Consider the following 23,738-nt stretch of genomic DNA (forward strand, 5'->3'; position numbering starts at 1 on the left):
TTTTTTTTAAAAATCTGATAATATTGACCAGGAAACTTTTTGAATATTATAACCTACGGAATTCCAAAACTACAATAATCATAATTGACAAGCAATATTATATCAGAATATAGTATATACCTAAGAAGCCTCACAAAATTTTAGAACCCAATATTAATGTCTATTTACATATTAAGGTTATATATGTCCCTCAAGTGAAAATACTTCCCATTAAGTTCGAATTCATCAGATAAATGCCCAGCAGGCAAGTGTGTTTAATGTCTTACCCATAAAGAAAAGGAGAAATTTTGTGGGGTGGCTTAGCAGCTCCATGGATGTTCCATAAAATTTCCTCTGATCAATGAAATAAAAGACAACCATTATTTCCTGAATTAGATTTCTGGGGAACTTTGCCCTAAATACTAAGGGGGATGGCTTTAATTACCCAGTAGTGACAATTTGAAATGCCAAGCTCTGGATAGACTCAGCAGCACAGTGGTGACAAAATGACCTTTCCCATGTCCTATATTATCTCATTCCAAAAGTAACCATTTTCCTTCCACCAAACTTTCACTGATGTAAAACCCTACTTGTGAAATTTATAAATCCAGGTAAAATAAAAAGTATTTTCCAAATCCTATAACTCTACAGGCACACAGTTTCCAGACTAAATTATTAATTTCAAATTATGCCTTTTAATGAACAACTATCAATGGAAAGCAGAAACATACAAACGTACACAGCTGATATCTCTTAGTATTCATTAAGCCAGATGTAAACTCTTGTGAAAACTGAAATTTAGTATATTGTGCAGTAGTTGGAGGGCTTGTTCTCTGGCTGCATTGACCTGCAAAAGAAAAAGGGACAAAAGGGAAAAAAAAGGAAAAAAAGGGCCTCTCCGGTGGCGCAGTGTTTGAGTGCTGGGTAACGAAGCTCCCCGCAGCCTCTGTGGCGACAGTTTGATCCCTGGTTGCTCCCTGGCCACCGAAAGAGGGTCCCGCATGGCACACAGACCTCTCCCGCCGCCCGCTGCTCCCCTCAGCAGTGTACTCCGGTCCTTCTGCTTGCTCTGCTCCTCGCTCTGGCTCTGGTGAATTCTCTCACTCTCCGGCGCTTCTGACTGTACCCAGTGCATGTATAAACAAACAAACAAATAAATAAACAAACAAATAAAATATGTGCCTCTTTAAAAAAAATAAAAATTAAAAAAAAAGAAAAGAAAAAAATAGAGGGCCTCCCCGGTGGCACAGCGGTTGAGCGCTGGGTTGTGAAGCTGCCCACAGCCTCTGCAGTGCCAGCTCGATTCGGCTGCTCCCCGGCCACCGGAGGAGGGTCCCACATGGCGCGCAGACCTCTCCTGCAGCCCACTGCTCCCCTCAGCAGTGTTCTTCAGTCCTTCTGCCTGTTCTGTTCCCCACTCTGGCTCTGGTGAATTATCTCACCCTACTGTGCTTCTGACTGTACCCAGTGCTTGTATGTATGTATGTATAAATCAGTCAATAAATCAATAAATCAATCAATAAATCTTCTAAAAAAAGAAACTGCTAGAAATCTATCAAAGAAAGATAGCATGATGTCTTATAACATGGAATTTAAGCAATAGACCTCTAAGTAAACCTGGGGTAAAAGAGAAAGTCTCAAAGGAAATTAAACAAAATGAAACTTGACATCTTTGTTCATAAAAGCCCAAACTAGAAAATACCCAATTGATCTTCAAAGATAAATGATTAAAGAACTGTGATACATCCATATCATAGAATTCAGCTCAGTCATAAAAACAAGAAGCTATTGCCACAAATTATTTGAATTTCAAGGGAATTGTGCTAAGTTGAAAAATCTAATCTCTGCATTTTACAAACTATATTATTTAATGGATATAATACTCTTGAAATAACAAAATTATAGAAATGGAAAACAGATCAGTAGTTTCTACTGAGTGGCCAAACGAGGGGCTGAAGCATCCTGTCTTATCTGTGTCTGTGCTCCATGGTGGTTCACGACACTTGTTCTGTTGTGCTCCAGTGCCTGAGTCAGCACAGCAGGGAAGATAAGGAAAAGAAGAAAACATTTCCTTAAGTGGGAAAGTTATTTTATTGGGAAGACTTTTATCCTTCCTCTGAAAGAGAGTCTATCTTTGTGTGATTGGCCTAAATTATTTTTACTTTCCTTCAGTTTCCATAGCAACATATTTCTTACATCCCCTCATATTGTCAAAAGCAATTCTCCTAAAGTTGTATTTGCTAAGTAACCTGCAAATATGTTCTATCATTGTTTTTCTGGTCATATCTTCTAGAGAAACTACTACCATTTTGCAAAAAACAACAGAGGCTGATCAACAGCTCAGTGTGCTGGTTAACCATGAATAAATACACGGAATTCAGCCTATATCCTCTTTATTGTTCACCCAAGAATGTGCTAATTAAGTTAAAAATCACTGCAGCTATCTCCTCTGGGAAGACTTGTGTTATTTATGGGTCTACGAGATGCACAGAGAATGGTAACTATTCTCAGGGTCTTACAATCTATTGCCGGGAGGTAAGGTCTGCAGGAGGGAAGAAGACAGGACTTTAAGACGTGTAGAGGAGAAGCACATGAGTCCAACGTGGTCAGGTGATGCTTGAAGGGTCTGTGTGTGTGTTTATGTGTATGTGTGTGCATGTATGTGTGGTGTGAGTGTACTCTGTGTAATATGTAGTGTGTAGGTATTGGGGTTTTATGTGGTGTGTTTGCATGTACATGGTGTACATATATGTGTGGCCTGTATGGTGTGGTGCATGTGTGGGGTGTTTTTATATGTGTCACACCTAAGAAAGAAAACAGTACAAGTCATAAGGCAGGAGGCTGGGGACAGTGACTCTTGTTGAGTCACTATATGATTGTGAGCCTCCTGCCTGAATCCCTCCCACCTCCCATAGGTGACAGCTCCTCTTCTGACCATGACTCCAGCAGAAGTGGCAAATGAGTTTGGCTCTTCCTGGGTGCCATACACACCCCAGCCCCACCTTCTGTGTGCATTCTCCCTTTTATTGTTTTTTAAGATTTATTTATTTATGCATTCAAGAACTGGGGTACAGACCAGAGTGGGGGGGGTGAAAGGATTCACCAGAGGGAGTGGGGAACACAACAGGCAGATCTATTGAAATACACTGCTCAGCAGGCGAGACAGGAGAGGTCTGCTGCACCATGTGGGTTTTTCCCTGGTGGGCTGGGGATGAACTTGTGCTGTAGTGACTGGTGATAGCTTGATAGCACTGTCTTAACCCCCGCGCCACCAGGCAGGCAGGCCTGCATTCCCCTTTTAACCTTGAGCAAAGTGTTTCACCTCTCAGTTCCTTCACCTGATGAACAGAGGTAAGATAATAATAGTCCCACACCAGATGAGAGGCAATGAGTAACAGAATGTGCAGATCAAAATGAGCACATGGCAAATGTTAACGACTGTGGTGGTGAGGTGAGGATGGTTAATAATCTGACTTTTCTATTAGGAATTAAGATGGAACATTTGTATAATGTACCCAGGAAACAGGGAATGGTACTGGGACGCCTGGGCTCTACACCTCCCCAAACGCAAGCATGTTTCTATGTCTTAAATCTGTCTGTAATCTCAAGGGCCAACACTTGATGAGACTGTGCTGACCTCTCCCAGGTATGACCAGTAATAACAACTGTAAACTGCAGTTCATGTTTGTCCAGTCGGCTTCAGCTCATGAGAACTTCTACCTGCAGTGTGATCAGTGCATCCAGTGGGAGCTGATGGGATGGCCAGGGTCATACAGTAAATGCCATGGATCCTGCTGTCACCTCCAGGCCCCAGTGAGTAAAGCTGGACACATCTGCATACACTAAATGGCAAGATGTGCCCAGATAAGTACAGGCAGTGGCTGGAGGGCCTTACTCCACCCTGGACGGGCCCCAGGGGGTAGGGTCTCTTTTCCAGGTCAGCACAGTATCTGCCCCCCGCAGGAGCAAGGGTGAAATTGCACCTCTCTCTGTTCACTTTCCTGGGCTGTAGAATTGAAAAAGATACCTCGTTTTATTCCAGTTGTCTTTTGAAAAGCCATGAAAAACATTGTTGAGAAAATAAATAGCCAAAAAAATAAATCAGTAAAACAAAACAAAATTAAATGTAAACTATAATAGACCAATCCTAATTTTAAATAAAGTGTGGAAACCTGCTAAGTCAGGGACCCGATTTATTCTCTGTCATGCAGTGATGTCCTTGCCAAGCTGGCAGTTTGCCTGGCAACAGTGGGCATAGCGTGTAGAGCCCATGGGCTCTAGGAAAGGGAAGAGAAACAGGCCCCCTACACTTCTTCTCGAGATTCAGAGTGACTGCTGTTCTGGGTAGGCCCCGACGGCCTGGGATTGCTACCTTGTGCAAGTTCCATGCACTGAGGGGATCGAGGGCCCTGAAATTAAAAAAAAAAAAAAAAGAATCCTGGTGAGGTTAGAAAGATAGGAAACACGGTAGCCGAAGAACTGGCCCAAGGGCAGAGGGTCAAAAGTACATCTAGGTCTGAGTCTGAGCCTGGGGTCTGAGTCTGGGCCTGGGCCTGCTTTGACAAGGCAGGCTTCTACAGGCCCCGGGGTGGCCAGGGCACTGGTATGGCTGTAAGTCGTGCCAAAGACATCCTCAGACAGCCTAAGCTGGAGTCCCCAGGCAGCCTGCACCTGGTGTAGGAGGATGCCAGCAAGAGGGCCTCCAGATTGGGGAGCATCATGACAGCAGTAGCAGCGGCAGTGGCCTCTGAGGGCCCCAGAGGGTCTCTGAGCTCTGTCTGTGTCTTGGCAGGACAGTGAGTGGTGAGTAATTTTTCCAGGTCTTCAGAACACCTGCTGTTGGGCATTGAGATTCTCTGACCCAGGCGGACAGGATGGTGCCTGGCCCTGGAGTCTTTGGAAACACCTAAGAGCAGGGGAAGTCCTGGACATAACCAGTGGGAGGGTTTGGGTGCCATAGGGGTGAAAAGGACAGTTATGGGAGGCTCATGTGCTTCACTTTGAGATGCTAAAGGGGAGCATCAGTTATATTCCAGAACTGAAAGATGCACAGCCCAGCTGTATATGCATTTCATTACCTATATACTCATCATGAAACAGACACTTGTTACTGTATACACCGGCATCAACTTTGCCAGCATATTTATTTGGGTTTTAAAGATCAGTTAGGACATGGTTGAGTTTCAAAGGATCATACTGTATATTAGGATTAAAAGTACATGTCAGTGAATTGCATTTATTTAATAAGTGTAGCATGCACACATTGTGTGCAACATTCATTCGTTTGTTTGCAGAACAGCTGTCCATCTCCCCATCACTGCTAGGACACACTTAGAATCACTTTTCTTTTCTTAAAAATACTGAAGCAAGGTCCAGTATGAAGCCAGACAAGGCCAGCCCTGCATCCTCTGTATTCTCTCAGCATCATGCTCAACAGTGGGGTTTGGTTGGCAGTTGCTTAATCTTCCAGGCCAAAACGAACCATCAGACAATAGCATATACAATACCCGATGGCATTGTCGCAAAGAGTGCCAGAGATCTAAAACTTCATGGACGTGTATCATCTGCTCACCACTTCAGCGTGTGCCCACCGGGGTGGGTGGGTCCTCGAGGGCAGCCTAGTCTCACTTGGTCCCTACAGGTCCCTAGGTCTAAAATTGGCCTGGCACGGCCTTGGCAAACTATGCCTGTTTAGAGAAAGATGATAATAGTTGGAGAGGGTCCTGTAAGTAATCACTGGGAGAGGGGAAGCCTCTAGACTAGGAACCTCGAAGATGCAGTCTGCAGAGGCCTGCTTTGTCCCCAGCAGGTGTTGGGTTGCTTATTCGTCCAAAGAGCCAGCTGTTTTCTTGCTGGACGTCAAGGTTATTATCAGGGGAACTTATGTTCATCCAGGACACTCACATCACCCTTGGGCCTCAGCAGAGCGTCCCATGAACTCTCCTAACTTCCAGTCTTTCCCTCTTTGGGATCACTGTCCTTCCTGACCTCTGTCCAGCACATCAGGAGTCACTGCAGTCTCCTGCAAGCTCCCAGGCACCACAGTGCTACCTCTACTCACTCCTGCCTTGTCCTTCAGGATTTATTTGTCTACAAGTTTGTGCTATAAAAGGCAAAAATGTGAGTCATAGGTCTATGATGACCAAAACTGGTATGCTTTACCTTCCACAAACTCTGGTGTTTTCATTGCTCTATTTACAAACAAATATGTTTTACTTGCCAAGAGCACTGGATGTCAGTGAGGCAAATGGCCAGAATTCCCCAGATTGCAAAAGCTTCTGACCCTGGCTGTTGCTGTCCCTACAGATACCTGATGAACGGGTAGTGGGAACTTCTGGAAAAACTGATCCAGACCTTCACTGGGAAGTTTCATCAACACTCAGACCTCCTCAGACATTCTCATCTGCTCTCCACTTCAAACAGCATCCTTACTGCTGCTCCTGCCCCCATCCCTGCCCTAGCATTACCTGTAGAATGGCAACACTGGCCTGTGCCCAGTGTCTCCAAAAGGGCTGTCTGCTGTTGGATTATGCCAACATCGCTCAAATGGCTGTCATACTGGGCCTGTTCTCTGGCACCATTGCCTGCTGACCAGTACTGACCAGCAACACTGACCTGTATCTCTGAGAGGTCCATTGTTCGATTCTCTAGGACCACCTTCCTCTATCGTCTCTGGCACTGTCCAGTGTGGCATCTGTCACTGGCCAGCCCGGCCTCCAGAGAGGTGCTGCTTGTTGCTGTGGCACCATCTCAGCAGCACCCCCTGTGGTTACCTCCAGTTGTTATGGCGAGTTGGAACCTGGTGCACCACTTACAGGTGTGCAACCGGCTCCAGGCCCTCATCAAAGGGATGCCATCTTGTACAAGCAGACTTTGGTTGGGACTGCTGGACACTGTGGACACTGTGGGCTAGGACAGCTGGCCACTTGTGGCCTTAGAAACTCTTTTTTTCGGGCCTCCCCTGGTGGTGCAGTGGTTGAGTGCTGGGCTATGAGGCTACCCGCAGCCTCTGCAGCGCTGGTTCAATTCCCGGGTGCCAGCGAGTGTCCCACATGGCACGACAGACGTCTTCTGTCTCTCCCGCTGCTCCCCTCAGCACTGTGTTTCATCATTCTGCCTGTTCTCTTCCCCACTCTGTCTCTGGTGAATTCTCTCACCCTCCTGCGCTTCTGACTGTACCCAGTGCTTGTATAAATAAATGAATATATAAATCTTAAAAAAAAAACAACTCTTTTTTTTCCCAATCTCCACTTTGTTAATAAACCCCTTTGTTGCTGCACCATGAGCCTGAGTGGTGTCTTGCAATCATGAGTGTAGGGGTGAGGACCCACCATGACCTGTCCTCAGCCTTTGTACTGTTTTAAGGTTCCACCCTGGAGACACTTTTGTACACACATAAGCAGGCCGATAAGTGTGTTCCCTGATTTCTCCTTATGGCTCCATCCTGCAATTGACCTGTGGATTTTATCTTTCCTATTATGAAATCACAGAGAAAGAAAGCAATAGAGAAAGCACAATTCCCTTCTTTTTCAGCCCCAACACACCAAATTTTGTCTGATTATTGCCTCTTCCCAGGATCCAGGCTGATCTGGCTCTCAACACACTCCAGGAAGATCACCTCATAAAAGTGGGCCTCTTTGACCCATATTTGTGGTGTGTTTGTGCTGTGTTTTGAGGCACCATGAAGAGGCAATCTTTTCAGACCCATGAGTTAGAAGAGTTGGTGGCTTGTCTCAGGAATCAAATGTTTTTATTAATATAAATTCCCACTCCATACTCTTTATATCAAGTCCCACACCTCAGGACATCCTGGCTGAGGCTTAACTATATGCTCTATGAAGAATCATTTTATGTGTAGTAAGGTTACTAAGTACTTGCCCTCCAAATGAAGCAGCAATCACTTAGCAGTGTGAGTAATGCAGGATAAAATAGATTTCCAGAAACCCCTATTAAATATTCAAATAAACATTATAAATGCTGCAGAGCCACTTTATAGTTTTCTTGGATGGTTATTATAAAATCATTAAAGATCTTCAATGCAAGTCAGGCTGCATTATGAGATGATTTCTGGAATATGTCAATGCTGTAAAACTACGTGGCACATGCACATATGTGTGCCTGTGTGTGTGTCCAAATGCTGGAAGGCTCATACTAACAATTGTGTCCCTGGCTCATCAGTAGCAACCCTCCATGACAACACCACTCAGCCAGCAAAGGGGCCCAGAATTCCCAAGGCAAGTTTATAGGACACACTTCCCCATATCAGTCTACATGCTGATGGGAACAAAGTCATAGCATGTTTGGAGTGACCCAAAGCACAGACACAGAAGTGCGTGTGTGATGTCCACCCGCCTTGCTCCTAGAGGTGCCTTGGGCCCCAGCACAGCTTCCCCTAAGGCAGGCCATCCTATCCTTGCCTGGAAATTGTTTTCTCAAACTTGTACTAAGAAGACTTTGCCCACAGAACCTCTCTTCACTCTGACCTCCTGCCTGTGGGTCCTCTTCCTTCCTCACTCCTGAGATCTACTCTCACTTTTGTCTACTCAGACTTCCAGACAGAGTTCTCACTCACTGCCCCTTCAAGAGCAGAGATGTGGCAACTACAACCTTTTAGAGGGCTTCAGAAGAAGAGCTGAGAGTACCTGCCCACCTCCTGGGAGAATGAGGGCCAGGACAGCAGTGCTCACAGGTGAGTCCACTGCAGAGTGAACATGTTGGGTTACTCAGAAATCCTGGAGGGCGAGCCTCAGTCACTGTGGGAGGCAGCCAGCACTTGCTGGCCTTCCAGAGGCTGATGTAGCAGAACACTCTGTGGGGACACGGGAAGATATGTGAATGCCAGATCTTGGCGCCATAGGGGCACCAAATGAAGAGCACCAGGGCTGAACTCAAAGTACAGAGTGGGGAACCAGGCTCGTTGTGTGGTTGAAACAGAACTTTTGGTTTCTATTTGTTCTTGGAGGAATACGGAATCTGGATGTGGCACCCACTATATTGGGATGATATTTATGTGGCAAGATTCCAAGCAAGACCCTAAAAGGGACCACCTGAGTGAGCTGAGAAAAATCTATGCTTACAGTGACTAGAGGAAGAAAGAATGGAAGAAAGTCAGGGAGAGGCAGGTGTGGTGTGGGCACAGCAACAGTCCTACGCACATTCCCTGCCATGGAGTGCAGGGTGGCTGGTTGTAAGACCTACTTAAAAAGCTCATGAAGACAGGAGGGCCAAAGATGGGAAACACTGAAACCCTGAAACCCTGCTGCCCGAGAGAGAAGCTGTCCCTTCAGCAGCCTGGCAGCTCCAGGCAGGAGACAGCAGCTTCTCAGGGCTCCTCGGCTGAGGATCCTACATCAGGCTCTTCTTGGGAAGTTCAGAATGAGGCTTTCTTCTCAGGATGAGTCTCTTTGGGACTCAGTGGGTCATGATGAATGAGTAAAGCAAAGAACTAGGAACAGTGCCAGTCCAGTGGGAAGACACCCCTTTGTGGTGTCTTGGCAATGGTTAAACACATGGCAAGCCCTGTATTCGAGAGGATTTTGTTGAACAGGGCATAGCTTCGGAATGCCCTGTCATACAAACATGGGGTTGGGTGTCCTATGACATTTACTTAAACTTTCTCAGTCTCAATGTCTTTATCTTAAAAACATGGATAATGACATCTACCTCTCAAAGAAATTATGAGAATGAGTTGTCCTTTGACGTAGAGCATTCTGCCTTTTCTTTGGCACTCAGAGTGTATCCAGTGAATGTTTATGGACCAAGAGTGCATCGTGACCACAGGCTGAGAACTGTATTCATTCAGGATTCTGATGTGACATACTAGGGTTCATCTTGCTTATTCTCCATGGATATTTCCTGTAATGACACTCATGCTCCTGCCTTGGTTTCTGGATATCAGGACATGAAGTGGCAGTGACTGGAAGTCATTATGAAGGCCTCAGTAGTGCCTGGATCAAGCAGTATGAAGGCCTCAGTAGTCCCTGGATCAAGCAAAATGAACTAACTACTCCAGAGTAAGAAGGTGCTGAAGAGTCTGTCTGAGCCATGGAGTCGAGTGGGAGAGGACTCAGAACTCAGAGAATGGCCCTGACTGCCTGCAAGGCTCTTCATGCTCCACCATGCACGGGCAGATGGCAGCTAGGCCTCAGCATGTCAATCAATCAGGGTTACCTTCTGTTTATTATTTATTATTAATTGTAATTATTAAGATAATTTCAGAAGCTCACCTGAACTGCAATTTGTCTGCTTCAGTTTAAACACTGAAGGAGACACAGGATTCCTGCCCCCCACAGTTACTTTTTGGTGTCAGTCTGTGCTGGGTTCTGTGTAGAAACCGAGGCTGCCATGTGGAGTCGGCACCTTCTCCATCACAGTGAGACAGGTGTTTGGATGGAGGGAATCCAGGTGTTCTGAACCCAACTCAGGGTCATGGGGGACTTCATGAAGCGGTGACACCTGAGCTTAGATCAGAAAGACAAATAAGAGTTGGCAAGATGGAAAATTAGGAAAGGCTGGGTTCTTCAATAATTATTGATTTAGTATCTTATTGTCTATTCAATAGGTATAGAGTAGTGAAGATATAAACCTTTATTCTAGGAGGTGATAAAATCATGGGTAACAACTGTTTCCAAAGGAGAGGTAGACATTGCTGAGGGGCTGCCAGTGGACAGACACAGGGTGTCTGTGGCTCAGGAAAGTCTTCAGTGGAGATTTGAATGCTTACCAGGAGTTTGGTGGTTTATATGGAAGAGTGTTTCAGGCAGAAGGGAGAGCACATGAAGAATCAGAAGCGTGAAGAATTTTTGGCAATTTCAAGGAAGTGAAAGAAACTCAGTCTATACAGAGCATGGGGAGTAGAGGGGAGGAAAGGGTGAACGGGGAGGGCCAGGAAGGGCCTGACCACGACAGTTTTTGAATCCAAGTGAAGCTTCAGGGACAGGTGGAAGCATTCTAAACTTGGCAGTGACATTTAGATTTCTGGATTTAGAAGAATACTTTGGGCTCTGTAAGGGAGAATGAATTGAGGTGAGACTGGCAGTAACTTCACTCTCCAGGACAGGTCTACTGGTTCAAGGGGAGTGAGGAATCCTTTTAAGTATTCACTTTAGTAAATAGGATGGTGGTGGTCTGTCTGAGCCTCGGTAGGGGCAGTGGATATTGAGATTGAAAATGGTTATGCCGACATTTGTACCATCAGTTAGGTTAGAGAAAGATTTTAAACCCAAAACTGCATATCACAAATCCTTTCATGTTTTCAAGGATAATCTTTCACCAATGAACATGCTTCTTCCTGTCAGCATATTGCAGAAGGAGGAGTGGCAGGTGAATCAGCCTTCCTGCACAAAGTGAGTGACAGTGGCATCAACTGTGCACGTGTCACCTGTTCCGCTGCCTTGCTCCCATTGGCAGGGTTTCCCGAGGCCCCAGGTTTCTCCGTCAGCATGGATGCCACCCGCAGTGTGTGGTCTTAGACCCTGACTGCACTCAGTGGCAGGTGCTGGTGGTCAGTTGCACAGGAGCACATACTCAGTTGCACACGAGCTGCCAAAGTGACCAACAATCTGCCCCAACCTGGTCAAACTCAGCCAAAGTGAGGCTCATGACACTCTGCTTTATTCTTTGCAAACCAGTGTCAGAGCAACAGGGCCTGACATTTCATCTTGCTAATGGTGGTCAAATTTAATTAATGTTTAAAATATTTTATGCTCAGGACTTGATCAATTTAAAATTATTTCCAATTAATCTGATATTTTAAACCAGACATTCCTTGCCAGGACAGAGACTGTTGGTGCAAACAAATGCTCACCTCCAGCCTCCGTAGTGATCATGTGGGGTCACACTGCTGCTTGGGTCACAGGGGGTTGTAGCCACGTGAGGTATAAACCACTACCTGGTCTAGACCTAAAACATATTCCACCCGGTCCTCTATCTTTCACTCTTCTGTGATGAGGCCCACCCTAGATTCCCTGTGCCAGCTGACAGAACTACAAGGGGATAGAAGCCCACCTAAGTCCCTTGAACTTTGCTTGAGTGAGAAATAAATTGTTCCTTTGTCATACCAGTGGATTTGGGGCCTTATGAACATAGCACAGCATATCAAGACTAACATGCCTTTGCAACCCTAATTACAGCTGGTATGACTATTTATTTTCTAAAGTGAAATTCGCCTCCACTGTTTTGAGAGGACCCATATTCAGGACGTACCTGCTCTTTGCCACATTTTAGAAAAAGCATGGTTATAATGAAAGCATTTTTAACTCCCATGGGGCCATCCAGGAAGTATGATAATGATGCCTGAACATTGGACTTGGGCAAGGAGAAAGGCAGATATGATGATGTAGTGTTTTCCTTAGGAGAGAAAATCTGGAGAGAAAGTCCAGCCTTTTCTGATTTGCTTAGCTTTGATTTTGTAGAACATGAGAAGAAATGAACAATTCCATGTTGGAATGCTGGTTTAAGGTACCTGTATATACCTTGTTCAGAATCCAGTACAATTTTGGATACACAAGCTTAAAACATAGACAAGGAATTGGTACTGGAATGATAGAATTTGGGTTGTCAATGTATAAATTGAAGGCATCAGACTAACTAGCTTGCCTCAAAAGAACAAAAATTAAGAAAGACAAAATCATAAGCTAGAACCCTAGGAATGTTCACAGCAAGCAAGCAGATACTTTGCAGAGGTTGTGAAGGAGGCAGAAATATGTGTGTGAGAAACAAGGTAATGTGGTGTTGAGGTAACCAAGAAAACAAAGAGGAGGTGAACTACCCTGTTGCCTTCTGGTGGAGATCTGAATTGAAAACCAAGCGCTGTCAGACCTGAAGAAGCTGATAGGGCCCAGCAGGGCAGCATGGATGGAACCAGTGCAGGGGATGCCCTGTCCTGAGCGGTGACTGGGAGGCTGGTGACATTTCCAGGAGTCCGGCTACCATGAGTCATGGGAATGAAAGTAAAATGATTTACGACTGAGGCAGAATTCTTTTTTTAAGAGAAGGGTGAGTCAAGTTCCCATGCCAGTGGGAAGGAAGAGACAAGGTAACAGGAGCATGTCACTGAAGCAGGCAGGGGAGGGGCAAAGACAGGGAAAGGCTCTGGGCTAGACATACTCACAGTGTGGGCGCCTGGGACGTTCCCCACGAGAGGAGTCCATTCTCGTAGTGAAGAAGGATGTCCGCCAGAAGAGGGGAAGAGATGGAGAGGAAACATGGGGAAGCCTTCAAGGGAGCTGGGGAGACAGCTTTTAGGGCAACATAGAAGCCTTGTTCTCACAGTTAAGGCTGGAAACATAAATTTGCAGTGTAACAGTCCACATAGTCTTGTTTTTCTAAAATTATGCTGAACAAGATGTTTGTGAAAGTGACAACAGCAGACACTGAAATATTCTGGGATTGTGGTTTTATTGAATTAGTGTGAATGATAAAAAGAGGCACAGATGTGAGGACTAAGGAAGCAAACTGAGCTGGAGGTCCCAGTTCTCAGGTGATAGAATCACTTTCTCCACGGACAGCACTTTTACAGCAGCCATTGTCCCCTCTCCCCTTTATAAGAATTAAGAACAGAATATTTCATTCCTTTAACATTTAAGAGACAAATCTGATGTGGTAAAAAATAATCTTGAGACTCTGCTTTAATGGAAATTAGACTCATATGTTATCTGCTCATCCATTAATCTATCCATCTTTAACCCGTCCCTCAAGATGACTGTGTACCCTCTGCTCTAAACAGTTCCCTGAGAGAACAGAAGTGGATACTGTGGGCCACATCTTCTTCCCTTGAAGTAACTTGAAAGACAACACACGTCCTTTCTCTCAGGCCTCAGAGATAGCATCAGGTTTTCTCCAAAAGCCTGTCAATCTGCAGCTACACCTTGTCTGTCACTCTGCAAGAGCACATGTGATGCCTCCTGTCTCTTCAGTACAGTCTGACTTCATAATGTTAAGCGGACTCGAACAATCATCAGCAGACATTTCATGTTAAAGCATTGATGATATATTTTCTGATCAGTTCATTTCTTCATAAAAATAGGATCACAAAACAACTGGGATTAAAATGAAGTTGCTGCAACATTCCAGACTGTGAACCTGCATTGTGTTGAGTCCGTGGTAGGTGCTCAGTAAGTTCTCAGTATCTATAAATAGCTTCATGGTTTGCAAATATGGCTTTTTTCCATGGAGTTACAGTGTCTAAAAGTACTAAAAGTAGAAACATACAACATCAAGTTCCACTGTTTGTAGTAATTCAGCGAACTTGGCAGGTAAAGGATGGTCAGATCAGGAGGAATTTTAGTTTCCTTACTGTAGTGGCAGGAAGGGCCAGTGCAGGTTTTCTATGATTGGAGCAGACAGTAAAGGAGAGTCCTGGAGCCCTTGGTGGCTCTCCAGGCTTTTAGTGCCATTTTACCAGGTACACAGCAGACAGGTGTGCCGGGGGTCCAGGAGGGTGGCAAGCCTTCCAGCCCCCAGCAAGTCTTCAGTCTTTCTGGGTTCTCTGGCCTTCTCTCGTGGCCTCTGCTTCTCTGCTATTTCTCCTCATTCTCTTCTGGTAGTTTTGTTCTGCTCTGCTGCATCCCTGTGACTCCGCCCTTATAAGCACCATCTCAGCCCAGGTTAATCCCACGTCGATATGGCCACACCCCACTCCAGGTGCCCGCCATGAGGCATGCATTCAGGACCACAAGGATCCATCATCAGTCCTAATGGCGGGAGGGCAATTATTTACACTAAACTTACAATCCTGAACTTTTATGATTCTAGGAAATTCTGATCCTAGGAAAATGGGAATCGAAGTGAGCAAAATCTGGATTTCATTTTGGAATCTCAGATAGGTAGGTGTAGGTGGCCCTGCTGAATTGCCTCTAAAGGAACTCGAGGGAGTCATAGTCCTCGCAGCAGGCATATAAAATTGTAAGCATTTGGGTAAATACCTAGAAGTGGAGTTGCTGGATCCTATGGAACCTTTGTCTTTAGTAGGTCAAAAAATCTCCACACATCTCTCCATAGTGGTTGGACCAGTTTGCACTTACATGAGCAGTGCAGGAGAGTTCCCTTTTATCCACATCCTCACCAACATTTGTTGTTGCTAGTTTTTTTAAATATGTGCCATGCTCACTGGCGTTAGGCAGTATCTCATTGTAGTTTTGATTTGAATTTCCCTGGTTACAAGTGATGTTGAACATTTTTTCATATGCCTGTTGGCCATTTGCATTTCCTCTTTGGAGAGGTATTTACCCAAATGACACAGAAACATTAATTCCAAAGTGCACCTGCACCCCTATGTTTATAGCAGCACTATTTACAATAGCTAAGCTATGGAAACAACCCAAATGCCCCAAAATGGATGACTGGATCAAGGAGATGTGGTACATATACACCATGGAATATTACTCAGCAATCAAAAAAAGATAAACTCATGCCATTTGCAGCAACATGGATGGAGCTGGAAGGAATCATGCTCAGCAAAATAAGCCAGAAAGAAAAAGAAAAAAATACTGGATGGCCTCACTGATAGCAGGAATTTAGAAAACCTAAATAAGGGTCCAGGAAAAAGACTGATTAATACAAAGTAAAAATCAAAATCAACAAGCAACCATAAACCAGAGACACACTATGGGAAGGGGGTGACAGGGAGAGGAAGGATTAGGGTCATAATAAGGGGGTGCAATTGTATGGGAATATAACCAAAATGATAATGCATACATTGTGCAAATATGAAAATGATGTAAGAATCATATAAAATAAAATATTAATTTAAAAAATGAAAATAAAAAAAAAGAAAAACAAAAAAAAATAAAATTGTAAGAAGAGGATATTGTTCTCGCCAATACCCAGGTGAAGCCAATACTGTCCTGTTGGGACAGCTGTTCTGATGAGAAGAGAGTCTTGTCTGCGGTCAGTCTGGTCTCCTGTCCTGGACACACAACACAGGATAATGAGCACTGAGTGCTACCTGGCATGCACTTGCTGAGGAACTGTGGAAACATGATCCAGACTTGGTTAAGTCAGCACCTTTGGGAATCTGCCCTGGAGGAAGTGCAGCAGACAACCTACACACAGGCTTGAGCACTGTTGACAGGCCCAGCACCACTGAAGCCTTGTCGTGGAATCAGCATGAACTTGAGATTTCGGCTTCTGCTTGTCCACATCCTCTGTGTGTGGTTCAGGGTTCATCCCCTCAGTGCACTTGACTCCTTTTTTTCTTGATGACAACCAAACTGCTTTAACTCCAGAATGACCAGTGAGGAAGAACACTTGAAGGGGTCTGAAAATGGGGAATGTTGCCAGAATCTGGGGCCTAAAGTTAGGTGTATTGCTGAGGTGAAAGGGTGACTCTTTGTCTAGAATTTGAGGTGAATGTTCACTTGGTGTGGGGGTTTCCTATGGTCAACTAACCTCTGTGATAAGAAGGTCAGTGTCAGGACAAGCTGAAAGGGAGTCCAGCTATGCGGGTCAGTGCCAGGGCTTTCGGGAACGCAGTCCCACTGTGCCAAGCGATGGTGTAAAGCAACCAACCCATTCCGGGCAGGTTTATGAATGGTTCTAGCAGCCACATTCTCTTTGCCGTTGTTTGTAGTCGCCACACTCCTTTGTACACTCCACTCCTCCACCCTTAACACCGCACTACCACCACACCGCACTCTGCTGCACCACCCTTATAAATCAGTCTCTTAGCTCAGGTGTACCCACTTCAGGTGCCCGCCATCAGGCATGCATTCAGGATCACAGGGTTCCCTCATCTCTCCTGATGGCGGGAGGGCAGAAAAGCCTGCTAACTTTTACCTTACCCTACAGATGGGAAGGGCTTCAGACAGCTTCCCAGAAACCAGGGAGTGCCCTCAGTGGAGTGGTGCAGACAGAGTACAGATAATCTTCCAGGAAATCTTAGAAGGCTATGATTTGCAGGCCTGTGACCTCTAAGTCCCCCTCCAGTTTTATAGCTCATCATTTACAACCCTATTACCAAGCTAACTAGCCACAGAGTGAGGTTGTTACTTTATATAATAATTTGCCATAAATACTTCAATGCTAACCTCGGTGCATTAAAGATCTCTAAAGCTTTCTTCAATCTAATTACAAATTCCACTGGGAATTACTAGGTTGTGAGGAATCTTGTTAACTCCATAACAAGAGTTAAAGGGAAAACAGATGTCACCCTGACAGCGTAGTTCCTTTTTATGGCTCTTTGAAAGAGTCAGTCAGTGTCGCTGTTCAAAGTCAGAGCCCTTTGCTTCCTGCAGCAGATCCTGCAGGGGACATCGGGTGTGGGATCCAGCACTTAGGCCTCGGAGCATTTGAGGAGCCAGAGCAGGTGGGGGCAAGGTTGGTGTGAGGACCCTGAGCGAAGGTGCCCACAGGTCCTGCGGATGGGTGGGTGGAGGGGCCCTGATGAATGGTCTCTCTAAGGAACTCGAGGGAGTCATAGTCCTCACAGCTGGCAGAGCCTCATCCCACCATATTGCCAGCTGGGCTAATGAGAAGAGGCTTGTCTGTGGTCAGGTCTCCTGTCCTGCTCCTTCTGGTCTCTGTCCTGGCCATATCTTCTAGGTTTGGAAGATGTGAGGAACTGTCTGTCCCTCTGGCAGATGAAGACAGCAGACCCGAGAGGAGCAGGGGTTGGGGTTCAGTGACACAACAGATCCGGTCAGGGTGTCTGCATGTCCCTCTCATGAGGACTAAGGAGGTGCTCTACAAAGGTGACCACCGAGTGATTCCACCAAGTTCAATATTCATGTCTCGCCTCATCACAGCCAGGGATACACCTCATCTTGACTTGGAAACAAACCAACTTATGCACTGTGGAAAAAATAGTGTCATCTTCTGTCTGTGAAGTATTTTTATACAGTATAGAAAGAAAACAAATCTGTCTCATTTGTTTCCTGACCTTATACATAGTCCTGGAGGTGCACATTCTGGATCACTGAATTGGTAGAAAATTAGTGGTTGGAAAGTGAAAAATAAGCTTTGCAGTCAGGTGTATTTGGGAAACTTATTTAGGATTCTTTGCTACAGAGTTACTTGGATAATAGTCTTTCAAAACAGGATGGGGACATTCAGTATTAACTGGTTACACATCTCAAAGAATTAGTGTTCTTTGGAAAATTCTAACTTTGAAATTTAAATCAAAGTAAAAAAAGAAAATAAACTATTACTGAAATTCATAGAGATATGGCAATAGGTAAACAGAAAACATTTACATAATAAATTAGATAATTTTCTTCAGCACTTAATCCAGAGCAAAATAAATGCAGATAATAAGATTATAGATTAACTGTCTCACTGGAACTTATTAAGTCCTAAATTTTGTGTATTGATGGAACTTTGATCTATATAGAATCATGAAAGAATGAACTTAGACTAGCTTTGAATGACAAGGAAAGCAAGATTAATTCACATGATAAGCTGGAAGTATAAGGCAACTTCCTTGACTAGCTATAAAATTTCTACAAAAATCTAAATCTAAAATCATACTTAATAACAAGAAACTGGATGCCACTTAAAATTAGGAACAGGACCTCCCTTATGGTGCAGGGGTTAAAGAGAAAGGTGCAAGCTATTGTCAGCAACTGCTGCACAAGTTCAATTCCTGGCCAGGTAGCTACACGCATGGCGCAGAAAACCTCTCCTGACTCCCCACTGCTCCCCTCAGCAGTGAGTTTCAGTCAGTCTTCCTGTTCTGCTCCCCACTCTGTCTCTGGTGAATATTCTCACCCCCACACCCTTGGTCTACACCCCAGTGCTTGTGTGCATAAATGAATCTTAAAAAAAAAAATAAATAAAACTGGGAACTAATTAAAGCTGTCTCTTATCATCAATTCTATTCAGTATTGTACTGGAAAGTTCTAGATAATGAAATAAACAAGAAGAAAGCAAAATATAATGTAGACTGATAAAAGAAAAATAAAACTATACTTATGCCCAGATGCCATTATTTTCAATGTAGAAAATATCAAATAATCCACAAAAATCTCCTGGAATTAATAAATGATTAAACAGTAGTATAAATACAAAATATTCTTATTAAAAAAGAATCATTAGGAAAACATGCAACCCAGGGCTTCCCTGGTGGCCTAGGTTAAGCCTCAGTGCTCTCAACACTGCAGCCTGAGTTGGATCCCTGGCCAGGGAGCTAGCCATGTGTAGCACAGACCTCTTCTGTCTCGCCAGCTGTTCCCCTCAGCAGTTTATTTCAGTCAACCCACCTGTTCTGCTCCCCACTCTGTCTCTGGTGAATCTTCTAATCCCCCCACCTCTGGCCTGTACCTCAGATGTTTCATGGATAAATAAATAAATACTTTTTAAAAATAAAAGATCTGAACAGACACTTCACCATAGTATCCACATGATAAACAGGTGCATAGAAAGATTTTAAATATAATGTCATCAGAGAATTTAAAATTAAAAGAGAATTATATCACCACATACCTATTAAAATGACAAAATTCCCAAGCACAACAACCCCAAGTTCTCGTGAGGATGTGTAGCAACAGAAATTCCTCATTATTGATGGGATTGCAAAATGGCACCACCACTTGGGAAGATGGTTTGAAATTGTATCTATACAAACTGTTTTGTTCTTATAAAACTAAACATACTCTTACTATATGATCCATAATTTGTCCTCACTGGTATTTATTCAAGTAAATTTTTAAAAGTAGTCCTACAGAAAAACCTGCATAGAAATGTTTGTACAGGCTCTATCCATAATTACTAAAACTTGGAAGCAACCAAGATAGTCTTTAACAGATGAACTGATAAGCTGTAGTATATTCAGACAATGAGCTATATAGCTCAGTGGTCAAAAAAAAAAAGTTATCACATACATATATACATATACTTGTGCCTTGAAAACATATATGTGTGTGTGTAAGTTATTCCTTTATCAAATGATATAAAATAAACAACAGAAAGAGTAAAACCTAATGTAAAATATGGACCTTAAAGATAATGTATCAATAATGGTTCATCAATTGTAACAGCTGAACCACAGCAATGCAAGATATTAATAAGAAGGAACACTGTTTTTGGAAGTTTGAGGGGATGTATGGGAACTATGAGATTTCCACTCAATTTTTCTCCAAATATTAACTCATAAAATAAAGTCTATTAATTTAAAAACTACAAAATAAATAATTGAAATTTACTGAGACGTGGCGTGGCAGTGAGTGAACAAAACATATTTTTACCACATTTAGTAAGTTTTCTTCAGTAGCTTAAAGACAAAAAAAAATAGAAAAGAGAAAATAATAAGTAATTCACCAGTATTTATCAAGCCCTATCTTTTCTGTAATAGAATTTGTGTGACATTTAGATAAATACTCAATCAGAAAAGAATGGAAATTCACTGAATGGTTGTGCCTATTAATAAAGTAAACAAGATTAATTTACATGGTTAAATACACTGAAAAAATAGGAAGCTTTTAGTGCAGTTCTTAGCACATAGTATATGCTCAACAAAGCTAACATGTGCTGGGTAGTTTGTGGTCTGTGTGACAGAAGTGAAACACTTAATGCACATGATAAGAATTCAGAGAACAGGGCCTCCCTGGCAGTGCAAGGGGTTTAGCACCACACTATGAAGCTGTCCTCAGCGTATGCAGCATGAGTTCGATACCCAGCCAGCCAGGGAGCAACTCACATGGAGCAGCAGACATCTCCTGTCTCGCCCGCTGCTCCCCTCAGCAGTGTATTTCAGTTGATCTGCCTCTTCTGTCCCCCCCGCCCCCGTGTCTCTGGCCTGTACCCCAGCTCTTGTATACATAAATAAATAAATCTTTAAAAGAAAAGAATTCAGAGAACAGAGAACTTACTGCAAACTGGAATACTTGTGATGGAACTGAAATTTGCGCTAATGTTAACACAAACAAAAATAGTATCTGATAGGCAAATAAAATAAATACAAGCAAACCCACAAGGAACAATAGAAAGGTGTTGAACAAGTGAAACATGTCATGAACAGACATGCTGAAGTCTAAGCCCCTTGGTCACTGATTGCAAATATGTCATGGTGTTTCATTGCCAAGAAAGGCAGTCGTTCCAGGCAGCCATCACAAGAGGATTCTGTGTCATGAAGCAAGCAAGCCCACCCAGGGGAGCTGAAAATAGAGTGGCCTGAAGAAAGGCAGTGATGGTGGACTCAGCCCAGTAGCAAATGCGGAGGTGCACACAGATCACACACAGTGTGACTTTGGTCTAGGCAAAAAAAAAAAAAAAAAAAAAAAAAAAACACTTCTTCTGTCTCTCCATTCCCTGAAACTTCACCAACAGAAATAATAGCAATCAAAGGGTGCTTCTTAGTAAATTTCATGATGTAGCCTGAAGGATGTTTCCTAAGTGAAGAACAAAATGAGCAACAGCACATAAACATTCAGACATTACAGCAATTTCGTTCATTTGAAGTTTAAAATCACTACATAGTATTGCTGGTTTAGCATAACCTAATGGTGGTAGTCATTATTTTTCTTAAGAGTTTGTAAAGATATAATCCAAATACCATAAAAGTCACCCATTAGAGCATACAAATGAATGATAACTTCACAGTTGTGCAAACATCACCAAAATAAAATTTGGAACATTTTCATCACCCCCAAATTAACCCTAGACCATTAGCAGATACTTCCCTTTTGCACCAACTCTTGGGCTTGGCAAAATCCAATCTACTCTCTCTCTCTCTCTGTAGATACCCCTCATCGGGTTTTTGGAATTAATGGAATCTTAAAGGAAGTTATGTTCTGTGTCTTGATTTTTTGACTTAGCATAAGACTTTCAAAATCCATCCAGGTCTCAGAATTTTATTCTTTTTTTTTTTAAAAGATTTATTTATTTATTTATTTATACAAGCACTGGGTACAGTCAGAAGCACGGGCGGGTGAGAGAATTCACCAGAGCCAGAGCGGGGAGCAGAGCAGGCAGAAGGACCGAAGTACACTGCTGAGGGGAGCAGCCGGCGGCAGGAGAGGTCTGCGCGTCCTGTGGGACCCTCCTCCAGTGGCCGGGGCGCAGCCGGGGATCGAACCAGCACTGCAGAGGCCGTGGGCAGCTTCGCATCCCAGCGCTCAACAGTTGTGCCCCCGGGGAGGCCCCTTTTTATGCTTTTTCTTGATGCAGCAGATGGTAGACCCTTTCTAGAGCGGATATTCTGGGGGCTTTGCGGTCCCCCCCAACAATAGGACTTTTTAAATTCCCAATTTCGACGTCACGCCCCCCCAGAAGACGAAGGAGGTGAGTGACAGACACAGAACCACCCCTGCACGCACGCGTCTCTCCACACTCTGACGACAGCCGCCCGCACGACCCCTGGGGACACCCCGTGTCCAGCGGCGCCGAAGGAGCTGCGCCCCGGGAGAGTCGAGGGAGGACTGAGAAGCCGGAGGAGGCGCCGCCAGCTCAGACCCCGGCGCGCGGGGAGGAAGTGCCCGTGACGGGCTGACGCGCCCGGGCGCTGAGACTGTCGCTGCACGGGGAGGACACGCGGGTCATGGGGGCGCGAGAGGGGGACGTCCAGCTGGGGACCCAGGATGGTCCATCCCTCTGCGGAGCACCCCGCGGCAGCGCGAGCCCCCGCAGGCGATGGTGCCAGGGCAGCCTCTTCCCAGGCGGGTGCAGGTCCCCCCGCGCACCGCCGCCCCTGGCTTCTCATCACCCCGTTTCCTCCGCCGGCCTCGACGGCCGCTGTGGAGAGAATCCCCCGCGAGCGCCTTCAGGACGTTCGCGCCTGATGGAGGAATCCACCCGCTGAGGGCCGCCTCCTGGCACCTCCAGGTCTGGGCCACCTCCGCACCCTGACTCCACCCTGCCCCGGGAGGCAGCGGCTACAGCTTCCCCGACAGCGTCCCTGGAGGGCCTGGAGCCACCGGAGCCTGTACAGGGCTCATTGCAGAGGGAAAACATTCCCGGGCTACTCAACAGTGACCACGGCGAGCGCCAGGGGCCTTTTCACAGACTCCACATGTCCTTCACACTGTTTCCTCAGCTCACCCCCGAAAGGCCGGAGAGCAGGGTGTGCAGAGTCACGGCGAGACGGTGCCCCGAGTGGCGTCCACGTCCTCCACCCCAGCTCTCTGCAGGAGGACAGCCCCAATCACTCTCTCCTCAGGTCTGAGAGAGTCCACACTTCACCTCACCTTGGCCGACATGTGGGTCACCGCAGCCAAGCCCAGGAAAGTCTCATGAAACTAGCTGGAAACGACGCGGCCTCTCCCCGCCCGAGACTGCTTGATGCCCATGCCTTCTTGTGATAAGGTGAGCAGCTCCTCCTGGCCTGCTCTCGGGATGTATTTCCTTTCTCTCGGGATGTTCCACATATTCTTGCACACATCCAAGTTTTTACAGATTTGTTTCATGAATCTACACATATTTATTATTAGTATTCTTCAAAATGATATCACAAGTCAGATTAATTTATAACTAAGAATTTGATAAGGTAACTCTAGCTCAATTATGTGGCTTTCCAAAATACTCGTTTAACGAATACTTAAGATTTATTTATTTATGCACACAAGAGCTGGGGGACAGGCCGTAGATGCCAGGGTTGAGAGGATTCACCAGAGACAGAGCAGGGAACAGAGCAGGCCGACTGACAAAATACACTGCTGAGGGGCGCAGCAGGCCAGTCAGGAGAGGTCTGAGGCACATGGCAGTCAGCTCCCTGGCCGGCTGGGGATCCAACTTGTGCACAGTGGCTGGCAGTAGTTTGAGAGCACTGTGTTTAACCCCTGGGCCACCAGGGAGGCCCCTTACCTTTAGTTTGAGGTCAGAAGTGTGAC

The 23,738-nt window shown here is 44.9% G+C and overlaps 1 protein-coding gene and 1 long non-coding RNA gene across 2 annotated transcripts in view; both read right to left on the minus strand.

Moving 5' to 3' along the window:
* Positions 1–23,738, minus strand: part of LOC119250690 (zinc finger protein 39-like) — a 332,349-nt gene that overhangs the window by 291,587 nt on the left and 17,024 nt on the right. The window lies entirely within an intron of this gene.
* On the minus strand, positions 231–1,014 carry LOC119250695 (uncharacterized). Its single transcript, XR_005126387.2, has 3 exons — positions 994–1,014; positions 719–826; positions 231–333 (listed from the first exon to the last, which is right to left on the minus strand). It is a non-coding gene; the product is annotated as an uncharacterized LOC119250695 (long non-coding RNA).

This window comes from Talpa occidentalis, unplaced genomic scaffold (genome assembly GCF_014898055.3).
Source record: "Talpa occidentalis isolate TD23 unplaced genomic scaffold, MPIMG_talOcc4v2.1 talOcc4.18, whole genome shotgun sequence".
Classification (NCBI taxonomy): Eukaryota; Metazoa; Chordata; class Mammalia; order Eulipotyphla; family Talpidae; genus Talpa; species Talpa occidentalis.